Source organism: Halichoeres trimaculatus, unplaced genomic scaffold (genome assembly GCF_033239565.1).
Source record: "Halichoeres trimaculatus isolate MK-OKI-2021-1 unplaced genomic scaffold, fHalTri1.1 fHalTri1_scaffold_1, whole genome shotgun sequence".
Lineage (NCBI taxonomy): Eukaryota > Metazoa > Chordata > Actinopteri > Labriformes > Labridae > Halichoeres > Halichoeres trimaculatus.
In genome coordinates this window covers 155,800-161,605 of record NW_027437179.1, presented here as the reverse complement: position 1 = coordinate 161,605, position 5,806 = coordinate 155,800, and the positions used below count along the sequence as shown (strand labels likewise).

General features: G+C 48.9%; 1 protein-coding gene across 2 annotated transcripts in view; it reads left to right on the top strand.

Annotated features, from left to right (window-relative positions):
* The first annotated feature begins 2,573 nt into the window (after positions 1-2,573).
* dag1 (dystroglycan 1) overlaps positions 2,574-5,806 on the top strand; it is a 39,698-nt gene continuing 36,465 nt past the window's right edge. Inside the window, exons 1-2 of one of the 2 annotated variants that reach the window (XM_074669179.1) lie at positions 2,574-2,809; positions 2,896-3,053. The gene's annotated coding sequence lies outside the window, so the exon portion shown is untranslated. Of the gene's footprint in view, positions 3,054-5,806 lie in introns of both variants that reach the window. The other variant, XM_074669171.1, reaches the window with a different exon arrangement.

Here is a 5,806-nt window from a genome sequence, read left to right as displayed (position 1 = left end):
CTCACAGCAGCCATCAAGACAACAAAGGTAATTAAGTGTATAGAAAGTACAAAAGGGTCCATAAGAAAACAGATGCTGACAGCTTGTCCATCATTGTCCAGTTCAGCCAGCCTCCACCTCCACAGGGTCCAGGACTGAGCTTCTTCAGTCATGCTCCATCTCTGTCTCCTGGATCCTGTCTGCTCACAGCAGGTGAAGCTCCTCCAATGTGGGGTTGGTGTCTGATGTTAGCTGATGTTGGTGTCTGTGAATAGCATGATGCTACTCTGCCCTCTGGTATTCCCTCTGTTGCTGGGTTAGCACAGCTAGCTCGTCCATCTTATTGGAGATAGATCTTACGTTCCCAATAACGATGGATGGGAGGACAGGTCCATGTCGTCACTTCTTAGCTCACACCTGAGAACCAGCACGTCGTCCTCACCTCCTTCTCTTCACCTTGTGGGAAACATCAGACCTTACACTAGTTAGCATTGACATGCTACAGGCTGCTAACAGCTGATTCCACATGTAAACAATGCAGCCATGGTTACATGTAGGATCTCCAGACAAACACAGGAGAAAAAGTAGTAGAAATATCACTGAAGACACAAAAAGTTTGGTGTCCATGATCAACAAAGTAATGATCCACTCTAAATACGAAGATGACAGAAAGAGACGAAAAAAATTATAAGAAACAGTCAAAGAAGCTGCAAAAGGCAGCCATAGCCAACAGGGCGGCGCCTAGCAACCCATTACAGGTAATGTAAGCTTCAGGAAGCATCATAAGTGATAACTTTGTGTACCATTACAATTAATATTAGCTTTTGGGTACAATGCCCAGTAATGAAAGCTGCAGGTTATATTACATGTAATGAAAGGTTAAGGAAACGTTACAATTAATATAAGCTTTAGAGGTAATGAAAGCTTTAGGTTCTATTACAGGAAATGAAAGCTTCAGGTACCATTACAGGTGATGTTAGCTTCAGGTTCTATAACAGGTAGTGAAAGCTTCAGGTCCTATTAGGACACAGTCACACTGGCCAATCATGCCGTGCCTAAGCACGCTTCAGCCGTAAAGCATGTTTGGAATGGCCAGTGTGACCGCAACTGTACCGTGCTCAAGCACGATTCCCTTCCATGCTTCGGCACGCTTCGAAGAGCTGGGCTTGGGCACGGTTTACTTCATGCACGAACACAAGCACGCGTGTGATCCATACGTATGATCACCCTGAGCGCATCTCTTGACTATCATTTTAAACAAAGCGGGGGTGTTGGGGGGCTGTGTGGGGCCAAAACGACTTAATATAAGTCCAAAAGTCTCTAAAGTTGTAGCAGTGCTCTCTGTGTCTCACTGTGCTGACTCTGATGAGATTGCACTTTATGTACACAGATGCTTCATAATGACATAGGCGGGCCGTGCGCGTGTGTGATGCCCCCTGAAGTCTGGTTTGTATTGAGGTAGTGTGACCACTGGCTGTACGCTCCAGCTGGGGAACAGTGCTGGGGGGGCAATCGTGCTGAAGCACGGCACAGTTTGGATGGCCAGTGTGACCACGCTCTTACAGGTAATGTTAGCTTAAGGTACTATTACAGGTAATAAACGATTCAGGTCCTATTACAGGTAATGTAAGCTTCAGGTAGCATCAGAAGTGATGTTAACTTTGTGAACCATTACAATCAATATAAGCTTCTGGGTACTATGACAGGTAATGAAAGCTTCAGGAACCTTTACAGGTAATGTAAGCTTCAGGTACCTTTACAGGTAATGTAAGCTTCAGGTACCTTTACAGGTAATGAAAGCTTCAGGAACCTTTACAGGTAATGAAAGCTTTGGGTAACACTGCAGTTAATGTTAGCTAATGTTAGCAACCCAGCCCAGGTTGAAAATTACAGACCAGTCTCACTTTTATCTTTCCTATCAAAAATTCACACACACACACACACACACACACACACACACACACACACACACACACACACACACACACACACACACATCTATATAAATAATTTAGGCCGTAAGGGGTTAATTAGTTAAATGTTCTGTAAGCCTTCAGCTCAGAAGCTAACAATGAAGCTAGCTGTGTGTAATTAGCATAGAGGCTCATGTGTTATATGTTTGTTTCCACACACCGGACCAATTTATCCATCAGTCAGCACTCCTCTGACACACAGCAACACAAGCTGCTACCACTGACCCCACGTCCAACTGTCCACCACCACCACCACCATCATCATCATCATCATCATCATCATCATCATCATCATCATCATCATCATCATCCTTATCAAAATCATCTTCTTCATCTACATCACCAGTCCATCAGAGGACGCCATGAGTAAACATTCCAACCACCGAGCCATTCTGAGCCTGAAGGCAGACAAAGGCGTGCGCGCGGTGCTCAAGCTGAGCTGCGTGAGGAGCAGAAAGTAAAGAAAGAGAATAAAAGAGGGCCAAAGAAAAGAGGAGGGAGACAAATGAATGAAAGAGCAGGAAGAGGAGGGGGGGGTGAAAATAACAAGTGAGAGGTGGGAGGAGGTTTGGGGGAGGAGTAATTCAGAGAATGCGAGTCCCTCCCTCCCTCTCCGCTCCTCCTCCGGGTGGAAATTCATCCTTCAGGCTCGGTAGCGGACATTTGTGTGGAGGTCCTCGGAGGAGCGGGACGCGGTCCATGGAGGTGTGATCCGGTCTACAGTAGCAGCAGCAGCAGGCGTTCCGGCCCGAGTCCAGGCTGAAGTGGGAGCTGTGGATTGTGCTGACGCGGAGCGTCGGTCTTCTCCGCTTGCTGGTTTTCCGCCTCACGCTCTCAGCTCCGTGGGGATTTGTGTGGTGTGTGTCTTCATTCTGCTGCTTTCTGGGGCTTACTTCATGCTTGGGGAGTTTCTGTGTGTAACTCGGAGACATTGTGTCGCCAGCCCGTCACAGCAGCGGGAGGAGGTCTGACACCGAGCAGCCAGCCTATATCTATCCGCCGGAGTGTGTGTGAGCAGAGAGAAGGAAGCCGAGCTCCCCCGTCGCCACCAGTCTGCATAAGGAGGATTTATCTGGATTGGAGCCTGGAGGAGGTCTGACGGTCAGTGTTAGCTCTGTGTGCTCTCATGTGTGTGTTCGAGGATCGCTCCCTCTGTGTGTGCCTGTGTCTCTGTCTGTGCGCGGAGAAGCGTTAGTGGAAACAGCCAGCAGCACACATCTGTCTCTGCGTGGAGGGATGTGAATGTGTACACTGAGCGCGTGTGATGCCGTGAAAACACATCCGGGTCCGCGCGCCGTGGTTCGGGCAGCAGCGGCAGCAGCGGCTCCGTGTGCGGGTATTTTTAGGAGATGTTATTAGCTCTGTGCTGGGCTACTTACCCCCGCTACCGCCCTGCTCCCTCCCTCACCGCATCTACTCTCCTCCTAGCCCCCTCTCCTCCTCTCCTTCCCACCTTGTCTCCTTTTGTGATTCCTTCCTCGGTGCGTGGACAGCTGAAGCCGCGTGGAGCCTCATTCCTCTGGCCTCCACAGGAACAGGTGCGTTAAAGAGCCAGGCCGGGACTTTGTGTGCGTGTGTGTATGTGCGCGTGTGTGTATTTATACCTCAGCTGACAGTGTGTCACGGCTCTCAGTCTCTAGGTTATTTTAGGGGACTAGAGGAGGGACTGGGTCTCCTCAGAAGCCAGTATGTGGAGTCTGTGTTGTTGTTGAGCTGCTGCTGCTGCTGCATGTCCGTGCGCGTGCGCTGTGAGGCTCTGAAAAGTTGTTCGTGTGTGTGTTGAACACTCATGTACAGGTGTCTCTTTGACATTAATCAGGACACACACACACACACACACATACACACAAACACACGCACACACACACACGCACACACACACACACACACACACACACACACACACACACACACACACACACACACACGCACACACACACACACACACACACACACACACACACACACACACACCGGGCCTGGTGCTGTGTGTGAAGGTGTTTCCTCCTAAAGGTGAAGTCCAGTGCTCAAGGGGATGCGTTTACACACCTCATTGTGAGTCCAATCACGTCTGCTTTGCCATGGAGACGTTAGACAGCCTGTGGAGGTCTGTGTGTGTCTTCTGACCGAGGGAGAGGAGACACAGGGAAAGAGAGACTCACTCACTGAGGAAGAGCGAGTGGGGGGTGGTCCTGAAAGAGAGAGAGAGCTGCTGGCTGTGTCAGTCAGGGGGTCTGTACCTGCTCTAAGGACCTGAATCTGATCACAGCTCACACACTGAGACTGAGATCCTGGAGCTGTTTTCTGTGTCTTCTGACTGGCTTCAGTCCTCCTCAGTACTCCGCCAGGTCACTCGTTCGGCTCGTTTTGATGAATTGCTTTGTTCCTGGCTGAGTGACAGTCAGGACCTCAACCCTCTTGAGGACTGATCAGATACCATCATAAACAGTCTTTGATCCCATCTGTTGATGTCTTCTAGTCTCGGTTTGACCGTCACTGAATGCCAGACTTCAAACTGAGAAATCCTGCGGAGCTGAGCTCAGGGAGTTTCAGTGGACCAGGTCCATCACCTGATCTAAAGTCTTAGACATTAACCATGATCTCTAATGTCACACTCAGTGCTCTGCTCCAAGAAGGGGGGCGTGGCCTTGCTGCAGTCCTTAATGACAAGACTCTGTCATTGGCTGACAGACGTCCAATCAGAACCCTTCCTGTGTCAATTGGACCTGTCATCCTCCGCTGTCCTGAGGATGAAGAGGAGGAGGAGGAGGAGGGGGATTACAATCTCAGTAGACCTGCTCCAGGAGCCGGCTCTCTGTTTGACATAAAGAGCTGCTGCAGCTGCGCACGCGTTGTGTGTGTGTGTGTGTGTGCGTGTGTGTGTGTGTGTGTGTGTGTGTGTGTGTGTGTGTGTGTGTGTGTGTGTGTGTGTGTGTGTGTGTGTGTGTGTAAACAGGTGTCCTGCTGCTCTTTACAGACATGCTTTCTCTAATCCTCTACACAGGAAACTGTTTGTTTACCACCTTCACCGATGATTACTAAGTTCTGTGTGTGTGTGTGTGTGTGTGTGTGTGTGTGTGTGTGTGTGTGTGTGTGTGTGTGTGTGTGTGTGTGTGTGTGTGTGTGCTTGTCTCAGTTGTTGTCTTTCTGTCCAGGAGCTGCTCTGAGCTGTTCCTAAAGACTCGCTGAGCTGAGCTGTGAGCTCTGCTCCATGTGCTGCAGACCGTGCAGAGAGGCAGAGGGGCTGTGTCCTCAGAGCACCCCCTGCTGGACAAACACAGGATAACTTTTATACTGTGACAGATGTTTTCACGAGTTTAATGTCAGTGCAGGAAAACCTCTTGATGCCGAAATATTGTCCATGATCACCACAAACAGTGAAATGCTTGCTGTTGTGAAGTTGTGTTTTTGGTGCATGTAGGTGGTGGTGCTCTCCCTTCAGACTTCAAACCCCAGTGTCTTATCCATCGCTGTGATAGAGGAAGCATTATAACATATGCACTTGTGTAACAGTGGAAATAAGTCCACTTAACCTCATAACCACTACTTTTTAATATTTGTGAGTTTTATTTTGAAAACCCCAACAGAAGTTGGCACTGTTGTTGATGCTGAGCATTACATGATTGGGTGCAGCCTTTCTTGTGTCTGCTGGGGGTCAGTTGGTCTCCTGTTTGCTCTGTCACATCTTTGTTAGTCAGTGGCGAACCGTGAGTACTACAGCTGGGCCTTCACCTCAGCCCTCACAGCCCAGAAAAGAAATCATCGCGGAAAAAAACAGTATGATGACTTGACAGCGTTTAACAACTACAATCCTTTAATTAAGGATGACAAGGATGTAAACAAATAGATCATGA